Here is a 26,478-nt window from a genome sequence, read left to right as displayed (position 1 = left end):
AAATTAAGCTTATATGTTGGGAACATATTAGGCGGGTGAGGAAACTCACCCAAAGATGAGATTTGTGCAATGTTCTCTCAACCTAGCTTGATGTTACCCAGGTAGAGAGTCTCTCTCTCTCCCCCCCCCCCCCCCCCCGGATAGCTAGACTGCTGCTCCGGGAGCTTCAAAACTACTAAAACAGGCCTTTGAGAATACATTGCAAAATGCGATGAAGCCTTAATGCGATCTATCACACAGCTTAAAACTACTGAAAAAGGTGTAGCTAAAATTGGCATTAAAGCTGTGCAATAGGAGTTCTTGCAAAATGGTTAACTCAGCCCACCCTAACTCCTCCTCTTTTTCGGATTTGCATCGCACAATACGTTATGGTGCTATCACATGCGTTAAGGGCTTAACGCATGCATTAACAGTGATTTTCGCATGTGATAAGCCCTTAATGCATGCGAAAACGCCTTATAGCATTTTGATAAATGATACCCATTGTTTGCTTTTTTGACTGCTGCAGCACACTGAACCAATGATTTCAATGTATTATCCACTATGAATCCTAGATCTTTTTCCTGGGTGGTAGCTCCTAATATGGAACCTAACATCGTGTAACTACAGCAAGGGTTATTTTTCCCTATATGATCACCTTAGACTTGTCCACATTAAATTTCATCTGCCATTTGGACACCCGATCTTCCAGTCTCACAAGGTTCTCCTTCAATTTATCACAATCTGCTTGTGATTTAACTACTCTGAATGATTTTTTGTTGTCTTCAAATTTGATCACTTCACTCATTGTACCACTTTCCAGATCATTTATAAATATAGTAAAAAACACTGGTCCAAGTACAAATCCCTGAGGCTCTCCACTGTGAAAACAGACTATTTAATCCTACTCTCTATTTCCTGAACATCATTGTCAGAACCCCTACTGCCAAGTATGATGATAAAGTGACAACTTCTTCTGGCATGCCAAAAAAAGCAACAAAGAAAACTCACAGGGCATGCCAGAATGATGGTGAGAATGCAGTCTCTCCACTCCTCACCCCACAGAGAACTGCCCCTCACCTCAGTACGGTTAAGGTAGCTACCCCTGCATATAACACCTTACAGGGGTGAGAATGAGGCAGCCACTCCTGCAGTATCCACCTCTAAGGGGATTGCTTCCTATGAGATTGTATCAGTCATCCCTGTGATCTCTATCTTGCATGAGACTGCCTCAGATGAGAATGTGGCTGCCACCCCAGTGCTGCCATCATCAGCAGAGGCCTCATGTCCCCCGCCCCCCCCGTTTTCAGCAGAAGGGATGGCCTGTAGAGATTTGGCTGTTGCTGAAGAGATAATGGAGCAAGTTAAGGAAGGAGAACAGCAAACTTCTCTGTCAATACGCTCACTTGAGTCTACCTCCATGGAGGAAGCATCAGACCCTCCTGACCCCTTCCATATCACCTCTCCCCTTGACAAAACCTCTGCTGAGGGAGGAGGAGAAATAAAACCTGGAAAGAGGGATAGGGAGGTGTCAGGGGTGGACTGGTTGTGGGGCAAGCACACAGGGGAGCAAAAGGCTGCTCCCTAAGTCAGGAGGAAGATGCTGATCCTTTACAAGACAGGAGACTTGGGATCAGAATCAGAAGATCCAAGCCCATCTACCAGCAAGGGCCTGGAGCAGGGATATGAAACATATCCCAAAGCAGTTACATCATCAGAGTTCCAATCCCCAGAACATCAGCTCTCATGGGTAGAGCTAGTCCCTGAGCATATCTCCTTTGGTGAGACCCCCGCCATTGTGGCTCAGGAGGGCAGAAAATCATCTTCTTGGTGGAACCAGTGAGTATCCCTCAGCCCCCTCTTCTCCAACCATCACCAACTGGCCCTCAGACTTCTGAGTTACGGGCAGCTGAGGCAGGGGGAGAGCCGCTTGAGGTTACCACCTGGTCAGGGCGGGGAGCCAGGTCTGACCCCAGACACTGAGGCTGAGACAATCAGTAGAGCAGATTTGGCCTCAGGAGAGGTGGAGCAATAGAAAATGGCTGAGGAGGAAGAGGCTTATAGACTCGGCCATGGAGACTGGCTCCTATGAAACATAAGAAGGAGAGGAAGCAACACCTGCAGCCTCCTTAGATGTTGCTCCTACTCTCACTAGCCAATCTTCTGGTTCCCAGCAATGGTGGTTGCCCTGAGTCCAACCCATGAGCTCCTGGCCCGGACCCAGAGGAGGTTGCTAGATTTCTTCTGGGCCAGGAGGTACTGGGTCTCTGCTGGTGTTCTGGGAGAGTAGGCAGGGCTTGGTATGTATCCAAAGCCATGTCTGAAAGTTCTGCCTCCAGAGACTCTTTTATGCAAATTCTCCTCTGCAGTGGTGCACTCTGGCCTGTTACTATCTTCACCATTTGTGCAACCTACAATATAACTTGCAGCTTTTTTTTAACTCATCTGAGAGGTTACGGTAAGAACCTCTTAAGGCTGCCAGTCTTCTATCAAGATCTGATTAAAGCCCAGAACTTAATCTCCATGATCAGAGAAGCCCTGGCAGCCATTTCTAGCTGAGCCTCTGCTCTTCATCCCATACCTGGGTGTGATTATGTTTGAGTCCCCCATGGCTTGCCGTTGTCTAATACTGGCCTAGATAACTAAGGTTGGGGATCTCCTAGACTGCAATAGACATGAATGGGTAGCCCCAGAAACTCTAGCCCATCTCATGGGTCTTGCAACCCCTCATATCGCCTGTCATCTGCTTCAGGAAATCAAGAACATCGTAACACCCTACCAGCACTCTTTTCTCAAGGGGGTTCTGCAGAACAGATGTCCTCATCAGACTTGGAGCCCCATGCATCTAGATCTGCTTCTCAGTTCCATGCCCCACAAACCCCCTCAGCCTCCCCACACAGTCAACCCATCCAGGTTGTCTGATTTCATCTCAGCATATTTCTGCACCCTGCCGAGGTGCAAGATTTACTAGCTCATGCTGTATATACCATGCAATTCCTTGCCCTCATCTCCCATCCAGATATTATCTGCTGGGATGATCTTCTAGCATCCGAGGTCGACATTCCCCAGTGGACATCCTTCTATTCCTAGCATATTCCAAAGCCCACCAGGGATCCAACCTGGAGAATTTTGCATGGTGTTCTCAGCAAGGGTGTGTTTTTAGCCCGTTTCATGGACCCCTCACTATCCTGTTCCTTTTGCAGGATATCAGAGTCCATTTTTCACACTTATTTCTTTTGTGCCAGACTGTAGGCCCTTTTCATTTTCCTTAAAAACATACTTCTGCAATTTTGGCTTTATTTCTCCCCCCACATGTTTATTTTTGGACCCCCATGTCCCAGACCCCAGCTCTTAGAGCAAGGGACCTCCTTGTCAACTTCCTCTTGGCACATGCAAAAATGGTCATGTACAAGACCGGAGGCAACAACTGGACAGGAAGGTACCCATAAACTGTGAGGTCCTATTCTGGGCATTGATGCCTCCCACCTTTAAGCAGAACGCTATGTTACTGTGTCTATTGGCTCAGTGGGCACCTTTGAAAGCCACTGGGCACTAAACAGTGTGATCTGATCACCTCCCGTCCCTCTGGATTATGTTTTACACTTGAACATTTGATTTTCCCCTGGGCACTGGATTTCATTTACAGGTCCATTAACTCATTTATGTAGAATTTTAATTTAGATTGGTCTTTTTTCCTTGGTTCTTCTCACAGGGATCCAAGGTTATATATACTGCTCTAGTGCCTCCACCAAGTGGCATTAGACTGTAGCCGATCTAAAATAGGCCTTGTTTTACCCTACTGCTTGCAGGCATTTGTAATCTTGCTTTTCTTATGGAGTGCATTGGAAATCTAAATTTCAAGTCCCTGCATGCAATGCGGTAAAAAAACCTACTATATAAAACTGTCCTGAAAATCTGGAGACACTTGGCAAACCTATTAGTCATCATTTGTATAATCACACTGTGACAAAAAATAAAAATGGCTGACGTCACACAAGAACTTCATGATAACAGAGGTAATTAACACTATTTTCATAGACAGCAATTATTGTATCAATGGGAGCACATTCTAAACGTGAAATCACATTTAATTTAGCTGCTGATTGCCCACTATGGTTTCTACCGGATAGTTTTTAAAATTTTTTTTAATACTTGAGGGCATCATTGTTTCCAGTACAGTGCAAGAATATGCTCACAGAATGCTGAATACCTGAAAGAAAATGCCGAATCATCATAGTCACAGTAATACCATTCTTGAGCTATATCACACTACCAGCAATTAGGTTATGAAGTCAGAAATGGTCATAAAGCAATATACACTGTATTTTATCTTTATGAGCTGCACCATAGCTTTGAAAATCAGATTTAACATTTATATTCATCCAATGCCTTATCGTGCCTTTTAAAGGTCACATGTCAAAAATCTATCTGCAAGCTTCCAGCAACAGTAAGGATATGACTTTGTCAATGCAGTTAATAGGCACTCACTACAGATTAATCCTGGGACCAGACAGTTCAAGTCCCAAAACTATTTCTGTTGTGATAGACATTTAACCTAAACTGTTATCAAGCATATAAAGAAGGTATGAGAGAGGACAGCAAGAAAAATATCCCATTAAGTAATCTGAAAAAGTAAAGCAATTTGATAATTAATCTATATCTTTAATCCAATCAAATGCTTCCATGTAACTGTATTTTACATTAAGACCAATTTATAATTCATATCAGAAGCACTATGAAGAAAAGCACATAGTACAATAATTACAAAATGTCAACATAAAGCGGGAACATCAGTGTGTCTGCTTTAAAATAATTTATTTTTAATTGAATTAATATTTCTGCTCTACTAAATAAGGATACCTGATTAATAAGTAAGGTTATGTGAATAATTTGTTTTTCAAATTGCATATAAGAACTTTTTGCAAATTTGCAACCAGAAATCATTTATTGATGTTGACCTCATTCATATGGAAATGTTTTGCCATAGTTTGCATGCAGTGTATAAATATTCATCTTTGAACTAGAAGGGTTTTTTTTAATTCACAGATTTCTAGACAGCTATGATAAAGAAAGTGTTGCCCGATGGGATCTATAATTTGTTTTCTCCATATGTGCATGTTATAGAGATATCACATCCTCCTTCACAAGTAGTCTAATTCCATTTTTTAACAAGAAAGTAAAAAAAAAGTTTTTGTTTACTAATAAGTACTAAGGTTTATCATTACAATTTTAAGATCTTGATAAGTTACAATAAAGTGAATTAAATTTATAACACTAACCAGCCATTACTGTAAGTTGAAAAGACTGTGAGCCCAATATTCATAGCGTATTCAGTGCTAGGGATGTGAATTGTTTTTCTGACAACTGAAAATATCGTACGATATTTTCAAAGTCATCAGAAATTGGGGGCTCCCCGAAACTGATAGGAAAACCCCACTAAATTGTTCGTGGGGTTCTCTTATCGTTTTGGGGGAGGGTAGGATAAACGGCACACCAAAACAATCCCTAAACTAGGGATGTGAATCGTGTCCTCGATCGTCTTAACGATCGATTTCGGCTGGGAGGGGGAGGGAATCGTATTGTTGCCATTTGGGGGGTAAAATATCGTGAAAAATCGTGTGAAAAATCTAAAAATCGCAAAACCGGCACATTAAAACCCCCTAAAACCCACCCCCGACCCTTTAAATTAAATCCCCCACCCTCCCGAACCCCCCCCAAATGACTTAAATAACCTGCGGGTCCAGCGGCGGTCCGGAACGGCAGCGGTCCGGAACGGGCTCCTGCTCCTGAATCTTGTTGTCTTCAGCCGGCGCCATTTTCCAAAATGGCGCCGAAAATGGCGGCGGCCATAGACGAACACGATTGGACGGCAGGAGGTCCTTCCGGACCCCCGCTGGACTTTTTGGCAAGTCTCGTGGGGGTCAGGAGGCCCCCCCCAAGCTGGCCAAAAGTTCCTGGAGGTCCAGCGGGGGTCAGGGAGCGATTTCCCGCCGCGAATCGTTTTCGTACGGAAAATGGCGCCGGCAGGAGATCGACTGCAGGAGGTCGTTCAGCGAGGGTTCCGGCGCCTCGCTGAACAACCTCCTGCAGTCGATCTCCTGCCGGCGCCATTTTCCGTACGAAAACGATTCGCGGCGGGAAATCGCTCCCTGACCCCCGCTGGACCTCCAGGAACTTTTGGCCAGCTTGTGGGGGGCCTCCTGACCCCCACGAGACTTGCCAAAAGTCCAGCGGGGGTCCGGAAGGACCTCCTGCCGTCCAATCGTGTTCGTCTATGGCCGCCGCCATTTTTCGGCGCCATTTTGGAAAATGGCGCCGGCTGAAGACAACAAGATTCAGGAGCAGGAGCCCGTTCCGGACCGCTGCCGTTCCGGACCGCCGCTGGACCCGCAGGTTATTTAAGTCATTTGGGGGGGGTTTCAGGAGGGTGGGGGATTTAATTTAAAGGGTCGGGGGTGGGTTTTAGGGGGTTTTAGTGTGCCGGCTCACGATTCTAACGATTTATAACGATAAATCGTTAGAATCTCTATTGTATTGTGTTCCATAACGGTTTAAGACGATATTAAAATTATCGGACGATAATTTTAATCGTCCTAAAACGATTCACATCCCTACCCTAAACCCACCCTGACCCTTTAAAACAGATCCCTTAGCTTCCCCCACCCTCCTGACCCCCCCCCCCAAAAAAAAAAACTTTTTACAGGTACCTGGTGGTCCAGTGGGGGCGCGGGGAGCGATCTCCCACTCTCGGGCCGTCGATTGCCACCAATCAAATGGTGCCGATGGCCCTTTGCCCTTACCATGTGACAGGGTATCCGTGCCATTGGCCGGCCCCTGTCACATGGTAGGAGTAATGGACGGCCGGCGCCCCATAGAGCAGGTCAAAACTTAGCCTAGTAGACATCTGGTGAAATGCATATTCAGCTGCTTTGCTGTGCCACTGAACATACATTGTAACTTAGCTGGAATGGGTTTAACCAGGTAAGTTACTTACATGGCCAGCTTCGAACATCTACCCCTCTGTGTCCTAGCTCTGCATAATAGCTTGCTTTGTACACTAACAGGTACATTTTAAAAGGAGCATGCGTGTGCTCAGAAACACGCATATTGGCATGTGAGCAAAAATATGCTTAATTAAATATCATGCATTCAAGAGCATACATATCATTTAAAATATCCCTGCCATGCCTGTGTGCAACCATTAATAACTTGCTTGCTCAAATGACCATATGGGAAGAGGGAGGGAGAGAGGGAGCAAGAGAAAGAATATGACACTCTATATCTCCCACTGTAAGAGGGACACTTTCAACTCAGGGTGGGTTTTTTTTTTTTTGGGGGGGGGGGGTTACAAGGGTCTACAGACACTTGCCCCCTAGGCAGATCAATGTAATGCTGCCCCCCAAAAACCCAGCCTGAATTGAAAGTGCCTCTCATATAGTAAGAGATATATAGAGTATCATATTGTTTGTCTGTTTCTCTCTGTATTTCAAGGCCCCCTTTGTTCCTCATCCTGTTAGCCTCACACTTGAGCCTGAACCTTGCTCCTCATCAGGACTAGCAGTAAAGTTACACAGGTAACATGTCAACATGAGCCATGATCAGCCTGTGCAAAATTCAGGGTTATGTACATAAGTCTTGACCCCAGAAAGCTCAGGCCCCACCCCTTTTTTTGCCTCCTTGACACATGCACAGGTATGTACAGGTGTATTGCCCAGCTTTTTCAAATTTGCGTTGCTCATGCGCGGCTCATCTATGTGTGTACGGGGCTGTTTTTGCACGAACAACCCTTTAAAATCTACCTGTAAACTTGTAAAAAAACTAAAAGTCTCGTAGGTGCAAAAATGTCCACTTATGCATGCAAGCGAGCCACGCGGGAGCTATGCAAGTAGGAGGAAAAGGGGCAGGGCATGGGAGTGAGGTGAGGCCAGCACTGACCCCTAATTTTCCTGAGCCAGCGCATGTATGTTAGCTACAGCTCCTTGGTAGGCGTAAACGTCTGGTGAACATTGGGATAGAGAGAGAGAGAGACTCTTTATAAGGCTCAGCTTGACACTCAATATATGAACCATTGTAGACCTTATAAGTGATGAAAAGAGTTGAGTGGACAATGCAGCTAGCAGAGACTGGAGTGTACAAATCAACTCCTTTTCATCACATGTCTAAAATTATTGATGTCAGTTTTACAATGAATACCTTTGAGTATGTCTGAAACAACCCCCCACCCCCACCCACATCCCAAAAACTCACCCCGAATTAAAGTGCCCCCTTACAATGGTCCATATATTGAGTGTCAAGCTGAGCCTTATATGTCTCTCTGTCTCTTTCAGATATGCACGTAAACTGCAGACATACATACATGAAGAGTATTTTATAACCTACACGTATACTTTATAAACTAGCTCATATCTTCGTGCAAGGCAAGATACACATGTTTATTGGGCACACGTGCAGCCCTTTTAAAATCTACCTGTAAAAGCGTTCATTAGTTGTTTACAGTAATTGAATCATTTTGAGAGAACACATGGTATCTGCTTGGGACAGCTATAGAGGACAGTGGTAGGAATAGGATTTGGAAACTGAAGTATTTTAACAATCTACCCTGTACTCTCTCAAGAGCTAAGGCAATGAGAGAGGTGATAAGTTGAAGACAAATGAAAACAGAAATAAATATGATCTAGTAGCACTGTGGGCTACAATTCCCCAGAAGCCAATCAAGTTAATGCTGGCTCTTTGGTAGTGGCCAGGTAATGTCCACAAAGAATAGAAAGAAAATAAGGAGAAGATAAAGAGGCATGACCCACCAATATCACAATTAATGGGGGTAACTGGTTTGAAATGAGTTAACTGCAACTACCCTTCATTCAGCCTATTTTATCACTTAGCTTCAAATTATGCACTGCATGTACTTGCAGCTAATTTTCAAAGAGATACTGAGAAGTTTTCAATTTCAATTTATTTCTACTATGCCACAACTCCAAAATAGTTCAATTATGTTATACAATGCATAAAACATAAATGCTAAGTATTTCAGCAAAGGAATATTAGACAGTACAACAAAATGATTAAAACAAAGCAAAATATATTCTAAAGCAAAAGAAAATGCAATCACAAAACAGATAAGGTTAAAAGTTGCTGTCCAAAATCAGCTATATAAATCAAAACTTAAAAGCTAAAGTAAAAAATAACCAGGACTTCACGTTTCATCAAAATATGCAAATAATCCAGTTCCCAAGGCAGATCACTTGGCACATCATTCCAAAATTTTGAGATTGACCAAGAAAAAGCTCTTTTCTTACCAGATGGAAATTGGAAGAACTAGGAATTTGCAATAGGGCTTCCTCCGCTGATCTTAAACTGCCTTCTGAATCTAATAGGCAGCCAATAATGTTCTTTTAGAATTGGTGTTATATGTTCAGTAGGGATGTGCATTCATTATCAACGAATCGTTTTCCGTACGGAAAATGGCGCCGGCAGGAGATCGACTGCAGGAGGTTGTTCAACGGTGGTCCGGAACCACCACTGAACGACCTCCTGCAGTCGATCTGCCGGCGCCATTTTCCGTACGGAAAACGATTCGCGGCAGGAGATCATTTTCCGGACCCCCGCTGGACCCCCAGGGACTTTTGGCCAGCTTGGGGGGGCCTCCTGACCCCCACAAGACTTGCCAAAAGTCTAGCGGGGGTCCGGAACGACCTCCTGCAGTCGAATCGTGTTGGTCTATGGCCGCCGCCATTTTGCGCCGCCATTTTGAAAAATGGCGCCGGCTGAAGACAACACTATTCAATTGCAAGAGGCCGTTCCAGACCGCCGCTGGACCCCCAGGTAATTTAAGGCATTTGGGGGGGGGGTTCGGGAGGGTGGGGGATTTAATTTAAAGGGTCGGGGTGGGTTTTAGGGGGTTTTAGTGTGCCAGTTTTCCTGCCCTCCCCCTTCCCCCAATTTACGATTTTTTGACGATAAATCGGGGGAATTGGTATTGTATCGTGGCCCTAACGATTTTTGACGATTTAAAATATATCGGACGATATTTTAAATCGTCAAAAAACGATTCACATCCCTACTATTCGTTGTATTCGTGGGTTCGCGAAATGCACAGCGATCCTCCAGGAATAAAACATATCATATTAGTTTCATTCTTTTGGCTCGCAGTGATTTCTTAGCGGCTGTTTGAAATAGGAGAAGACCATGTGGGAGTATCCATAACAAAAACCAGCCCTTTCCTATGAGTCATAAGTGACCTCATAGCCCTGTCATAGAGTGGGTCAGACAGGTTGGCAAGTAGACGAGAATGCAACCTATCAGAGCTAAGCATTTTTCTAAAGCAGCCAATCGCCGCTCTCACTCAGTGCTCTGTGACGCTGTTCATGATGATGCTGTACTATTCATACGTTAAGTACGTGGTGTGCCATGCTCTTTCTTTGCGGGGGTGGTCCGGGGAAGTGGCTGTACTCAGAGCTAGTCTGAAGGCCAAATTTTAAAAGGTGCGCAGGGGCGTAGATTTGTTCGTGCAACCCGGCGCGAACAAACCTACACCTGATTTTATACCATGCGCGTGCTGCTGCATGCACATTATAAAATCCAGGGTCGGCGTGTGCAAGGGGGTGCACAATTGTGCAACTTGTGCACACCGAGCCGCACAGCCTTCCTCCGTTCCCTCCAAGGCCGCTCCGAAATCGGAGCGGCCTTGGAGGGAACTTTCTTTCCGCCTCCCCCACCTTCCCCTCCCTTCCACTACCTAACCTGCCCCCCAGCCCTACCTAGAACCCCCTTACCTTTGTCGGGAAAGTTACACCTGCCTACTGGCAGGCGTAGCTTTCGCGCACTGGCAGACGGCCGGCCCGCGATCCCGGGCACAGCGGCAAATGGCCGCTGTGCCTGGAGGCTCTGATCACGCCCCCGCCCCCAGACTGCCCACACCCCACCCTTTTTGCTAACCCTGGGACATACACATGTCCCGGGGCTTGCACGAGCCGCCGAGCCTATACAAGATAGGCTCAGCATGCGCAGGGGAAACTTGAGGCAGCTTTTCGGGGGTTAAGTGCGTACGTTACATGCGTTACCCTTTGAAAATCTGCCTCTGAGTGTTTCAAATCTATATTCAATTGCTAGCTACTTTGATAGAATTTTCCATTGGAAAAGGTATTTGTTCGATTTTGCTGCATTGCCCCAATGGATACTCCCACATGGTCTTCTCCTATTTCAAACACTGATGCTATGCTTTTTTTTTTTTTTTTTTTTATTGATCTCAGACGGTCTCTCTTGCTGTCCCACTGAGACAAGCTGCTAGCAGTGGCATTTTGCTGCTTATTTTTATATTTTACCTCATGGGGTAGGTTGAAAGCAGGATTTGGGTGTTGTGGGTGGGAGATATATTCAATTTCTAGCTAGTTTGATAGAATTTTCCATTGAAAAATGTATTTCTTCGTTTTTGCAGCTGGTTTTTTTTTATTGAACTCATATTGTCTCTCTGTTCTATTTTAAGCCAAGAAGGCAATGCGCACTGGGCATCAGTGGGCACTGGGCAGGTTTGAAGACTCACATATATTGGTAGAGCAGTGCTCTTTTAAGCCAAGAAGGCACTGCATGCGGTGTCAGTGGGCAGTTTTGCAGACTCACATATATTGGGACAGCAGTGATCTCTGAAGCCAAATCCCCAGAAGGCGCCCAGTGCACTTCCTTCTTGACTTAAAATGCACCGCCGGCGCTACCTTTGCCCTCACTATGTCATACGGGCGTCGTGAGGGCAAAGGTAGCGCGGCGCCATTTTGAAGATTGGCAATACGGCCCGCGTGCAGGAGGTCGCTCCCGGACCCCCGCTGGACTTTTGGCAAGTCTTGTGGGGGTCAGGAGGCCCCCCCCCCCAAGCTGGCCAAAAGTCCCTGGGGGTCCAGTGGGGGTCCGGGAGCGATCTCCTGGACGCGTGACATCGGGAGCTAGGAATCAAAATGGCGCCGGTGCTACCTTTGCCCTATCACATGATAAGGGCAAAGGGCCACCGGCGCCATTTCTCTTCACAGCAGCCGTCGCCAGAGAGCGGGGACATCGTGCCGGGATCGCGCCGGGACCCTCCCACTGGACCCCAGGTCTTTTAAAACATTTGGGGGGGGGGGGTTTCGGGAGGGTGGGGGTTTGTTTTAAAGGTTTGGGGTGGGTGTTAGGGTTTTTTTGGTGTGGCCAGAGAGCGGGACATCGCGCTGGGACCCTCCCACTGGACCCCAGGTCATTTAAAACATTTGGGGGGGGGGTTCGGGAGGGTGGGGGTTTGTTTTAAAGGTTTGGGGTGGGTGTTAGGGTTTTTTTGGTGTGCCGGTTTTCCCGCCCCCTATTTAACGATACAATACAAATGCCTCTGACGATAAATCGTGGGCATTTATATTGTATCGTGCACTCTAACGATTTTGGACGATTTTAAAATTATCTGACGATAATTTTAATCGTTCAAAAACGATTCACATCCCTACAAGACAAACCTCCATCCATTGTAACTGAAGATTGGAAGTTGGCCCATGTAACTCCAATATTTAAAGAAGGGCTCTAGTGGGTGATCCAGGAAGCTATAGACTGGTGAGCCTGACTTCAGTGCCAGGAAATATCATGGAAACTATTCTCAAGAACAAAATCACATAACATTAGATAATGGCACACAGCCAGCATGTATTTACCCAAAGGAAGTCTTGCCTCACAAATCTGCTACACTGTTTTGAATGGATTAATAAAATGTGGATAAATGTGAACCAGTATGTGTAGTGTATCTGGAATTTCTGAAAGCATTTGACAAAGTCCCTCATGAGAGGTTTCTAAGAAAACTAAAATGTAATGGGATAAGAGGCAATGTCCTTTTGTGGATTGCAAGCTGGTTAAAAGACAGGAACACAGAGTAGGATTAAATGGTCAGTTGTCTCAGTGGAAAAAGGTAGACAGCAGAATGCCTCAAGGATCTGTACTTGGACTGGTGCTTTTTAATATATTTATAAATGATCTGGAAAAGAGTACGACAAGTGAGATGATCAGATTTGCAGTTGATACAACTATATTCAGAGTAGTTAAATTGCAAGCAGATTGTGATAAATTGCCGCAGGATCTTGTGAGACTGGAAGACTGGGCATCCAAATGGCAGAATTTAATGTGGAAAAGTGCAAGGTGATACTGCATATAAGGAAAAATACCTATGCTGTTGTTACATGATGTTAGGTTCCATATAAGAAGTTTGCACCCAGGAAAATTTCTAGGCATCATAATGGATAATACATTACATTTGTCATCTTAGTATGCTGTGGTGGTCAAGAAAGCAAACAGAATGTTAATAATTATTAGGAAGAGAATGCTGGATGAAACAGAGAATGTCTTAATGCCTCTGTATTGCTCCATGGTGAGACTGCATATTGAATACAGTATGCAATTCTGGTCACCACATCTTAAAAAAGATGCACTGGAAAAGGTACAGAGAAGGGAGACCAAAATAATAAAGAGGATGGAACGGCTCTCCTATAAGGAAAGGCGAAAGAGGTTAGGGCTGTTCAGCTTGGAGAAGAGATGGCTGAGGGGGATATGATAGAAGTCTATAAAATCATAAAACAAGTTGAATGAGTAAATTTAAATTGGTTATTTACTTTTTCAAATAATAAAAAGACTAGGGGGCACTCCATGAAGTTAGAAAATAGCACAATTAAAACAAATCAAAGAATTATTTTCATTTGATGCCAATTAAGCTCTGGAATTCTTTGCCAGAGAATGTGGTTAAAGCCATTAACAAAGCTGGGTTTAAAAAAAGGTTTGAATAAGTTCCTGGAGGAGAAGTCCATAAACTGCTAATAATCAAAATGACTTATGGAAAGGTCACTGCTTATTACTGGCTTTACTAGCTTGGGATTTATTTAAATGTTTGGGTACTTGCCAGGTGCTTGTGACCTGGAATGGACACTTGGAAACAAGATGCTGGGCTTGATGTACCCTTGTTCTGATTCAGTATGGCAATTTCTTATGTTCTACCCAAGTGGAAGTGAAGCACAGTGAGTACTCCAGCTGGACTGGAATGGATCTTTGAACTTGAGAAATCCATGGCCATGATTGGAATGGGAGGTGAAATAGATTGTTACATTGGTAGCACATTTACTGTCTCCCTAGTAGTTTTGCAGAGAGGATGCAAATTATCTTTGTTGAGTAGGAGGTGGTAACATTGGACACCCTCTGGTTAGCAATAGCTACCCTAAGAAGTATATAAAATTAGTTATTATAGATAAAGATGTCCATTCCTCCAAATTATTAGCTTATGATATAAAACTTTAAAACACTGGTGAATTAGAACAAAATATTTCAACAGTACAAGAGGTTGCAAGCTCTCTAATAAAAGATAATGTGGCCCTATTATCTAAATTGGAAAACGGAGAATAATAGATGGCACAATCTAAGGTTTCTGAATTTTTCAAGATCATCTTTGATTTCACCTTTGTACATTCAGGAGATTCTGAAAATATCTATACAATATATTCCTCCAACCACTAAAGCTGGGAGATGCAGGAGGATTGGAGAAGAAGAAAAGATTTTACTAAGTCATTTAACATAGGAGCAAGAAACATAGTAGATGATGGCCAAAGGAGATCCATTGGCCCATTCAGTCTACACATCCATTTCCATTTATTGTGCTAAGGATACATTCCAGCTGCCAATTGTAAGATATCTCTCCTTATCTAGGACAGACCTCTTTTGTATTTCACCATCTTAGACAGATGAGCATACAAAATCCTTAATTTTCTTCATACTCGGCATCCTTTCCATCTACTCCTTCCTGCCCCCTCTCCACACACTTTTCACATCTAGGCAAAAGATTTGTGATATGTATTTATATATTTCAAATTGTAATCTAAATAGCTGCCGATAGCATAGCTGTTGACAAACATCTAGTCCTCTAGCTTCACTGCATAGCCTGCCTCCCTGCCTTCCCATCAACCAACTGAGAGAAGACACAGCATGCATCTATGAAATAACTATAACTCTTTTGAGATAGTTTTTATTCTTACATTGAGATGTTACAAGGGGTGTTATGTATTTATTTTGCTACAGTGGGAAACTGCAAACCTGGACCTGTTTTCACATTTTTCTTTAGGACACTTCAGCTTAGTTGATGGCAGTTCTTTTCAGGTACCTTAAACATTCAGTATTATGCTAAGACAGGGGAAAATATATTAATTGTTTGAATAATAAAACATGACTGTATCCAATTTTTTTTTATTCTGAAAGATCTCATCTGGTCCACAGTACATTAGGAGTTGTAGAAGTATAACTGTTGGAAAGGGTCACAGCTGGCCTTATACTTTTTCTTTTGGAGAATATCTATTACTGAACTGTTTGTTCCCTGCAATAAATAAGACAGCGTGCCTTCAACAGTTGTTGGGGGTCACTGGTTTTAACCCCACTAGTATTATTGGAAGATGACTTTTTATGAGAGCTAGCATGAACTATCCACTAAATGATTTTTTTCACTCCCTGGCTATATCTTTACAAATATGATTTGTACTGCATCTCCTGAACTACTATATTGCTCAAAGCCTATGTAACACCATCAAAGTTTTATGAGTAACTGTAATCTATGCTACTGAACATAAAAAAATGTCTAAATAAACTATCTTAATCCTCAGTTTAACCATTGTTTTATTCTTCAAGGAAAACAATTTTGGGATTCTTTTATTTTAGTGACATGTTTAACTTATCCCTTACATGATTATCATAGAAATGACCATATTGTGATGAGGTCTATCTGATAGTGTAACAGTAAAAGAATAAATTCCATTTTCTATTGATATGTTTTGTTTCGAACAAGAATTATTCAGGTAGCGATAAGGCTAATATTCATTCAATGGATTGAGTGGCTTGACAAAATCACCTCAACTTGAGTTTGAATTCAAATAATTAATGTTATGCCTGTCTGTCGCAGACGGTTACGACCGCGAGTACTCATTTATTTATTTATTTTAAAGTATTTCTATACCGTTTTTACAAATAAAATTTTATCAAAACGGTTCACAAAGATAATTGTACAAATAAAAAATCAAATTGAAAGAATAAAAATTACAAAAAAACAGGTATAACAATCAAAGTAACAAATTTACAAAATTAATCTACTCTTAAAAAGAGAAAGAAAAGGAATCAAGTGCCGTTCAATTACCCGAAAATGGGTAGTGGAAGGGAATAACAGAGATGTTAACATGGTGTTTTGCTGTGGTAAAATAAGAGACACACTGCCCTCTCTCTCCTGCCCTCCCTGGGGCTGCTCACTGTGCGGGCCTGCCTACATCACTGTGTTCCGCGGGACTTCTCTCGGCAGCATGGATGCCGCTACTCCCTACTCCGACGCCGGGCCTTCCTAGGCGCACGCGGGCGTCACAGGCCTTGCCTTTGAAGCCTCTTCGGCAGGAACCTCAGGGGCGTCCCTGTTTGATGACATCATCGGTCTCCCATATTTAAGCTCTACTTTCGCCCCCAGCAAACCGACTTAGCAACAAGTTCTATCCGTAGTCTGAACTCCTGATTTGTGTTCCTGAGATGTCGTCTCCTGCCTCGCTCTTGGACCCTGTCTGGCACCTGCTCCTCGGGGGTCAGTGTGCAATCCTATGGGGACTCACTCCCCTGGCCTATGCTGCTCCTCGGGCTGGTTCTGTGCCTCTTGGGCCCTATTCTGCATTGCTCCTGCTACTCTGGTCTCCATCGGAACACCGCGGCAACCTGTAAGTTCCTCGTCTGGCCTTCCATGCTCCTTGGGGTTGTGCCTGTATCCTCACCAAGACTGGCTGCATTTGCCCGCTCCTCGAGCCACACTTCTATTCAAGAGACTACCTAGAACTGCCCTGCTCCATGGGGCTGGACTTCAGCTTGTTCTTGTCAGCTGTCCCGCTCCTCGGGTCAGTCCCTTTGTTACATCACTGGCAATACCTCCGCTTTCTGGGTTCTTTCCTATGTCAGCAGCTGGGTTCTGGACCGGACTATCCCTACCCTGTGGATGGGTGATGTCTCTTACCTACGTCCACCATGCTGCAGCTCCGCCCCCTCGGGGCTGATCTTCCGGAGAACCTCCTACTTGACTATCCCTGCGCCTACCACTCCATGGTTCACCTGGCGCCTCTCTCTTCAGAGACACACTCCAAGAACCACCTACAGCCTACAACCCTGTGGGGGTTATCTCCTGGTCCCTGGGGCCTCTCCACCACTGTGCCTAGAGCTCCCACCTGTGCCGGTACCTCGCCTCCTGACGACGTGGACCTGTGGGGCTCCTCCCCACAGGCTGTAACAACTCGCACCTCGGGCCAACATACACACAAACCATAACAGATTGCCAAGTTCATGGATCCTGCAGAGGTATCGGCTCTCCAGGGCATCCCTGGCATGGCACAACAGATCAGCGAACAACAGAAATTCTTGGAGTCCCTGGTCACTGCCATAGACAACCTGAGCTCTCATTTAGATGCCACTGTGACCACCACTACCACATCTATCAAGCTCAATGCCTCTACCTCTTCACCAGCTCCTTGTCTGACTGTGCCATTGCCGGCACTCCACGCTTCTCAGGAAACCCTCTCAAGTGTCAGGGCTTCCTGAATCCTTGAATATGCATTTCTTCTTGCAACCCATTTACTTCCCAGATGTGATCATCAAGACCACGTACATTCTGGCCCTCCTGGATGGCAAGGCTCTGGCATGGGCATCACTTCTCTGGGAGCGAGCAGATCCTGATCTTTGGGAACTTCCAGGGTTCCTCACCCTGTTTTGGTCCATCTTTGAAGATCCAGGCCAGTGTGCCATCACTGGGTCAACTCTCCTCCACCTTCAACAGGGCTTTCACTCTTTAGTAGACTATGTCAGAGTTTTGAACTCTCGCTTCAGAGTTGCACTGGGACTCCGACTGTGCACTCCATCTTCTTGGAGGGATTTAGTCCTCGCAAAAAGGACAAGATGGCTGCTCGCAAATTGCCCACCTCCTTGGACTCTCATTAACCACACTGGGTGCATCAACCATCGATTACAAGAACGCTCTCATGATTCCAGAGCATCCCGGATACCGACTTCAGGATGACCCTGAGCTCGACATTTGTCCTTTCCAAGACTGACCAGTCCACCTATCTCCACAGAGGAAGAACCCATGCAAATGTGTAGGAGTAGACTCTCTCCCAAGGAGCGTCGTCGTCAACAGCAGTCAGGCCTTTGCTTGTACAGTGGCCAGGCTGGGCATGCCATTGCCTCGTGTACAGTCTGTCTGGGACTGCCGGGCCTAGGTTCTGTTGGAGGACTCCTCCTAGGCCTGACTTCACTGTCTCCTCCACTGACCGTTCCCGTATCCATTTGGATGAATGGCCAGGAATTCTACACCTTAGATCTGGTGGACTCTGGGGCTGGAGGGAACTTCATCTTGAAAAAGCTCACCCAGCATCTATGGATCCCCACCATTCATTTTACGATTCCCTTATTACTTTCGTCCATCCACGTGGAACCTCTGCCTGGTGAGGTCACCCACACTACCTCTCCCATCCAGCTACTGTTAGTGCTCGTGGTAGTTGTGGGTGGATCCTTGGGCTGGTAGCAGATGACCACACCCCCGGGGGAAGATCCCGAGAGGGACCACCAGTCAGGCTCAGAGTATGGAGACAGACACACACTAGTTCTTTTATTAAAGAGTATATTGAACCACCAGAGGTGGTAGTAGTGAGCTGGAAATGCCCAGCAGGTCTGTAGTCCCTCAGATACTGGAACAGCGATCCTGGATAACTGAGCTGTAGAGAAACTGAATATAGTGAGTAGGCAGGTTATGCAGAGTTCAGGAACAGAACCTTGATGGTAACACTCACACTATAGTCTCTTAGAAGCAGTTCAGGAGCTGGAATGAAGTAGGCCCTCGAGGAGAGAGTACCTGGTTCCAAGGAATGCTCTGAGAGAGAGATGGTAACTCACTGGTGGTGTAGGCAGCGATGACTTCCTGGCAGAAGTGGTATTCAGTAGCAAGTCCGGGAACGTGGGCCCTCGAGGAGCGAGTACCGATTCCAGACTGCGATCTGAAAAGCAAAAGAGAAAGCGAGGCCCCCGAGGAGCGGGTACCCTTGGTAAGTCTGAGGAGGCAGAGTAGCAAGGTATGTGGAGAGCAAATCCCATCTGCCGATACCTGGAGGAAAGCCCTTGCTAACTCAATTCGTTAGCGATTTCAGAGACCTTAAATATCCGGTGAGGATGACGTCTTCGCAGGTTTCGCCCCTGAGGTTTGCGCGCGCGCCCTTAGGCTGCTGGGAAACCTGGCGGAGTGCAGCATCTAGCCGGTCCGAGGACGCCGGAGGGGAACGGCATGATGATGCCGCGGCAGCCAAACTTCCAACAGGCAAAGAGGGAGTCACCAAAGAGGTAAGGTGGGCGTAGTGGAGACGTCGGGCAGTGACGGTCTCAACAGCTACTCACTGGAACCTTACATGTGGAGACCATCTCGTTCAACATCTTAGATAAGGCCATCCACCTGGTTGTTCTGGGATTATGCTGGCTTCAGCAGCACACCCCACAGTTCGACTGGAGTACCCTACAGCTCTCCCAATGGGGCTTGGCCTGATATCAGAACTGCTTGGAGCCCGCTACACCTTTACCTTGTATGACGGCTGTACCCACTCTGTTTGGTCTTCCACCACAGTATGCATCCTTTGCCGACGTATTCTCTAAAAAAGCCACAGACACCTTCCCACCTCATTGCTCCTACGATTGTGCGATTAACTTATTGCCTAATACTGAGCCTCCATGGGGTAGGACCTACCCTCTCTCTCATACAGAGACTCAAGCCATGTCAGAATATATTCGGGAAAACCTGGCTAAGGGGTTCAACTGGCCCTCAAAGTCTCCAGATGGGGCAGGGTTCTTCTTCATGGGAAAGAAAGATGGCTCATTGCATCCCTGCATTGACTACCGAGGCCTAAATGAGATTACCGTCAAGTATTGCTACCCTCTGCCACTCATTTTGGAGCTTTTTGACAGGCTCAAGGGGCCAAGATTTTTTCTAAATTGGACCTCGGTGAAACATATAATTTGGTCCGGATCCAGGAGGGCGACGAGTGGAAAACCGCCTTTAACACACGTGACGGCCACTTTAAATATCTGGTAATGTCGTTCAGCTTGTGCAACGCACCCACGGTATTTCAAAACTTGATGAACAAAGTGTTCAGAGATATGTTGTACCAGTGTGTCGTCATATCTTGATGACATCTTAGTCTTCTCTCAAGATATTCAAAGTCATCACCAAGATGTCTCCCAAGATCTTCAATGCCTGCAAGACCATCAACTTTTTGCCGAACAAGAGACTGTTCCTTTCTTAGGCTACATGGTGTCCAGTCAGGGTTTTAGGATGGATCCCCAAAAACTGAAGTGCATCCGTGATTGGCCACAGCCCACAGGTCTCAAGGACCTCTAGAGATTCCTTGGCTTCTCCAATTACTACCGCTCATGTATTTACCATTATTCCACCCTGACTGCCTCACTCACAGCCATGACCCGCAAGGGCGTCAACCCTTCTCAGTGGTCACCGGAAGCCATGACCGCTTTTCAGGATATCAAGTCAGCCTTCCTTAAAGAACCATGTCTCTGATATCCGGATCCCACACGTCCATTCATGGTGGAAGTTGACGCCTCCGAGTCGGAGATGGGGCAGTGCTGAGTCAGTTCTCTACTACCCATAAGCTCCACCCCTGCTCATTCTTTTATCAATATTTTACACCTGCTGAACAAAACTACGGCATCGGGGATAAAGAACTGTTGGCCATCAAATTGGCTTTTGAAGAATGGTGACCTTGGCTTGAAGGGGCACAACACCAGATTACAGTATATACGGACCATAAGAATCTCCAATACCTGCACCAAGCCCAGCGTTTGAACAGCCGTCAGGCTCGCTGGTCTCTCTTCTTTACAAGATTCAACTTCCTTCTACTATACTGTCCAGGAGATAAGAATGGTCACGCTGATGCCCCTCTCGATCGTTCGTCACTGAGGATCTGTCTGATACCCCGTGACACATTATTGATCCCGCAAGGGTCATTCTGTCCACCACCTTTCCTGTGCCTCCAGGTAAGACAGTGATTCTTTGCCCGCAGTGGCCGAAGGTTCTACAATGGGCACACATCTCATTGACCTCTGGGCATCCAGGTCAGTCCAGGACTCTCTCTTCACTCTGCAACGCTACTATTGGTGGCCCACTATGCGAAAGGATACTCAAACGTATGTAGAGCCCTGTCCTACGTGCGCTCAGTACAAACCTCTGGCAGGGAAACCATGGGGACATCTACAGCCACTCCCATTCCCAGTGAACCCTGGACCCATATCACCACAGATTTTATTGTGGATTTGCCCATCTACAATGGAAATAACACCATTTGGGTCACTGTCAACAGCTTCTCTAAGATGGCACAATCTGTGGCTCTACCAGATCTTCCTACAGCACCTCAGTTAGCCAAAATGTTTTTTAAAATGTGTTTCAGCTCCACAGACTACCCACATATATCCTCTCGCACCGTGGTGTACAATTTACTGCACGCTTCTGGAAGTCGTTTTGTAAGAAGTTTGACATTTCCTTGTATTTTACCTCTGCATGCCACCCTCAGGCCAATGGCCAAACTAAGAGGACCAACATAACCCTTAAGCAATTTCTGCGAGCCTATGTGAGTCTGCGGCAAGACGATTGGGCTAGCCTTCTGCCTTGGGCGGAGTTTGCGCTGAATTCCCACGTGTCCTCCTCCACGGGTTCATCGCCTTTCCAGCTGATCTAGGGATGCCAACCTTTGCCACCACTTCCACTCCCGCTGTCTGTCACCTCCCCAGCAGTGCAGGCAACTTCCCCAGGAACTACATTAACTGTGGCAAAGTACCCAACGGTTGCTCGAAAAGGCCACTCAGAGATCAAAAAAGGCTTTCGACGCCCATCACCGTGCTGCACCCCAGTTTCAAACGGGAGATAAGGTATGGCTCAGCACTAAATTCATTCACCTCAAGCTGCTCTCAGCTTGTTTTGCCCCTATATACATTGGACCCTTTCCGATGTTAGGTCCTCTGGGTTCTGTTACCTATCGGCTACAATTGCCCTCATCACTCAAGATCCACAATGCATTTCACATTTCTCTACTCAAGCCTCTGATTCTCTCTGGATTCTGCAAGAAACCACCTGACCCTGTTCCGCTGTCTTCTAAGGCTGATGTCACCTAGTCTGGGAGGTCTTGGACATCCGGTAGCATCGAAGGAAATGGAATACCTTCTGTTGTGGGAAGGGTTTGGCCCTGAGCAGAACAGCTGGGAATCCATGGCTAATATCTTAGACAAGGATCTTCTGCGACAGTTCCATGCCAACCATCCTCACAAGCCCAAACCCCCATGGAGGGGCCTTAAGAGCGGGGGTATTGTTTTGCCTATTGGTCGCAGATGGCTGTGACTGTGAGTACTCACTTCCTGCACTGCTCTCCTGCCCTTGCCAGGGCTGCTCACTGCGCGGGCCTGCTTATATCGCTGCGTTCCGTGTTCCACCAGATTGTAGATAGTTCACTATCCTTTCCTTCAGCAGAGTCTCCATTAATTTTCCCACCGCTGAGGTGATGCTAACTGGCCTGTAGTTTCCAGCCTCTTCTCTGCTCCCACTCTTGTGAAGCGGGACCACCACCACACTTCTTCAGTCACTAGGTACTAGGGATGTGAATCGTTTTAGGACGATTAAAATTATCGTCCGATAATTTTAATATCGTCTTAAACCGTTATGGAACACAATACAATAGAGATTCTAACTATTTATTGTTATAAATCGTTAGAATCGTGAGCCGGCACACTAAAACCCCCTAAAACCCACCCCCGACCCTTTAAATTAAATCCCCCCCCCTCCCGAACCCCCCCCCCCAAATGACTTAAATAACCTGCGGGTCCAGCGGCGGTCCGGAACGGCAGCGGTCCGGAACGTGCTCCTGCTACTGAATCTTGTTGTCTTCGGCCGGCGCCATTTTCCAAAATGGCGCCGAAAAATGGCGGCGGCCATAGACGAACACGATTGGACGGCAGGAGGTCCTTCCGGACCCCTGCTGGACTTTTGGCAAGTCTTGTGGGGGTCAGGAGGCCCCCCCCAAGCTGGCCAAAAGTTCCTGGAGGTCCAGCGGGGGTCAGGGAGCGATTTCCCGCCGCGAATCGTTTTCGTACGGAAAATGGCGCCGGCAGGAGATCGACTGCAGGAGGTCGTTCAGCGAGGGTTCCGGCGCCTCGCTGAACGACCTCCTGCAGTCGATCTCCTGCCGGCGCCATTTTCCGTACGAAAACGATTCGCGGCGGGAAATCGCTCCCTGACCCCCGCTGGACCTCCAGGAACTTTTGGCCAGCTTGGGGGGGGCCTCCTGACCCCCACAAGACTTGCCAAAAGTCCAGCGGGGGTCCGGAAGGACCTCCTGCCGTCCAATCGTGTTCGTCTATGGCCGCCGCCATTTTTCTGCGCCATTTTGGAAAATGGCGCCGGCCGAAGACAACAAGATTCAGTAGCAGGAGCCCGTTCCGGACCGCTGCCGTTCCGGACCGCCGCTGGACCCGCAGGTTATTTAAGTCATTTGGGGGGGGGTTCGGGAGGGTGGGGGATTTAATTTAAAGGGTCGGGGGTGGGTTTTTAGGGGGTTTTAATGTGCCGGTTTTGCGATTTTACGTTTTTTTCGATTTTTTACGATTTTTCACGATTTTTCACGATATTTTACCCCCCCAAACGGCAACAATACGATTCCCTCCCCCTCCCAGCCGAAATCGATCGTTAAGACGATCGAGGACACGATTCACATCTCTACTAGGTACTATACACTTTTGCAAAGATCTATTGAACAGGTCAAACAGTGGACCAGCCAGCACATCTCTGAGTTCCCTCAGTATTCTGGGAACCTCATCAGGCCCCATGGCTTTGTCTACTTTCAGTTTTCTTAGCTCTTTCCATACATTATCTTCCGTAAATGGAGTTTCATCTGCTCCACCCTCTTCTACAGTCTTGATAACAAGTGACGGTCCTTCTCCAGGGTCTTCTTTAGTGAACACGGACTAAAGTATGTTTAATATTTCTGCTAATTCATCATCTCTCTCCACCCATTGATCCTTATCCCCTTTCAATTTCACTATACCACTATATTTCTCCTTTCTCTGATATATCTGAAAAATGTTTTGTCACCTAGCTTTATCTCCTTGGCAATCCTTTCCTCTACCTGACTTTTTGCTTTCTTGATTAGTTTTTTCATCTCCCTCAGTTTAACCAGATAATCCTCCCTGTGTTCTACTTTTTGGGATTCTTTATATTATGTAAAAGCTGCTATTTTTGCTTTTATTACATCAGCCACCTCCTTTGTGAACCAGACTGGAGTTTTATTTCTCTTACTTTTGTTTACTTTTCTAACATATAGATTTGTTGCTTTTTGTAATTGCTCCTTTTAGTTTGGATCACTGTTGTTCAACCTCTCCCATTTTCTGTTGCGCGTCCCATCCGCGGCCCCACCACTGACAGGTCCCAGCCTGGCATCTCCAGCTGTGTCTCCCGCTGCTGCAGCCAGCCACTGCCATCCCCAGCACTCCGCATCGGTGTCCTCCACCTCCTCTGACCCTTCGACCTCCCAGGCCGCCCTGCAGACCTTGCATAGGGCCTCGGCATCCTCCCGTGCTGGGACCACGCCCCTAGGTGTGAGCGGATCCCGCAGCCCTTTAAGGGGTCCGCAACAGGCACTCCCGGATGATGACAATTGAACCTCCTACTTAAAGCGAGGCCCTGTCCCCAGGACCTCACCTTGGCAAAAGGGTCGACACTTCCGGTGAGGCTAGTTGCCATCCTGTGTTCCTGTGTTGTTCCTGCGTTCCTTGATCCAGTCTCTGTTTCAGTGTTCCTGTGTTCCTATGGTCCTCTGTGTTCCAGCGTCTGTCCTGATTCCTGCTCCACATTCCTCCTCTGGTAGTACCTTCTCGGACTGATTCACGGTAATGACCCCTGCTTGCTTGACCATGTCTGACCGCTGCCTGGAACTGACCACTGCTTGCCTTTGACTACTTTTGATCACTACCTGGAACTGACCCCTGCTTGCCTTACCACGTTGACCGCTGCCTGGAACTGACCTCTGCTTGTCTATTGACTACGCTTGGACTGATCTCGGAACTGACCCTTGCTTTGGCTGACCACCCTCGGATGGATACCCTGGCTTTGACCCTTGTGCTTCACTCGGATACTCTATTCGCTCCTCCTGTGACCATCAGAACAGCATGCTCAGTCGCTGCCCTCTGCCTACCTCAAGCTAGACCTGTAGGCACTGCCTATCTCACCTGGAGGACTTCCTTAGCCTGTTTCCTTCCAGAGGTCTCCAATCATCTTTGCCCAGGTCTAGTATATCCTTTCTTCATCAGCTGCGCACCTTTGCTCATGGTGGGCACACCTCTCTGCTACCTCTCCGGGAGACTCTCTGAGGCCCACCTAAGCCCAGGCGGTCCGCGTACCCAAGGGCCCAACCTGCAGAAACCCCGGATTTCTATTGGTGAAGCTCTGTCTCCTTGTCTCCTTGTGTGCTCTGCCTCCTGGTGGCAGGTGCTCTCTGGGTCTGACCAGAGGGCCGTACCAATCCTGCACCAGGCCAAGGGTCCACCTCCAGCGCAACATTTTCTCCCAGTCTTCAAGTTCTGCCTACAGATATTTCCCCATTTCTACAAAGTCTGTAGATAAGTGAAAGAACTAAAATAATAATAAATACCTGTTTGCAGGGCTAGGGTTCATCCATGCTGTGAGAGTGCTCTGTCCTGACTTTTTTTTTTAGGATGAAGCCCTGTGAAGAAATGTGTGGCCACAGTTTGAAAGAAAGAGAAAGAAGTATGTTTCAGAGGCTGAAATGCCATGTTTAAGATTGGGGCAGCCGGAGCAACAACGAAAGTCTTCGGTGGCAAGGCTGCCGTATTGTTTTAAATGAGAGCGGCAGAGGGGGGTGCAGCGAGTGAGAATTTTGGCGGCTTGAGTTGCATTTGAAGCAGACGCGGCATGTGCTGTGTGTGTGTGAAGAGGTGGATTCACGTTGGGACTGGAGCAGACAGCTAATTTTGTTGCCGTGGCTGCTCCGGGTCCCCTGATTTTTCCTGGGGCTTACAATGCGTCTCTTGACGCACTGAACTGCCGATAGAGGAAGTTTAAAAAAAGAAAGGGGAAAATTAATAATAAAAATAAAAAAATAAAAAATGTGCTGGGGAAAGGATGTTGTGCTGATGGTGGGCGAAGGTGAACCTTGGCCCAAGGTAGGGTTGGCACTACCCACAAGGCAAGCCCTACGGGTCTCCACCGTCAGGTTGAGGAGCAGGCTAGGAGGCGAGGCCGACTGGAGCTTCACCAATACCAGCACATGTACCCCTTAGGTTGAGCCCTCAGGTGCCGGGGCCAGTTGGACATAGGCGGGCCTCCGTGAGATGACTCCCAGTTGATGTATGCAAGGGTACGACAGAGACCTGCAGAGGTATTGGAGGGCAAGGGGATGG

The sequence above is a fragment of the Rhinatrema bivittatum genome, chromosome 1 (assembly GCF_901001135.1).
Source record: "Rhinatrema bivittatum chromosome 1, aRhiBiv1.1, whole genome shotgun sequence".
Lineage (NCBI taxonomy): Eukaryota > Metazoa > Chordata > Amphibia > Gymnophiona > Rhinatrematidae > Rhinatrema > Rhinatrema bivittatum.
The sequence above is the reverse complement of the archived record's forward strand: the minus strand, read 5'-3'. Positions refer to the sequence as shown.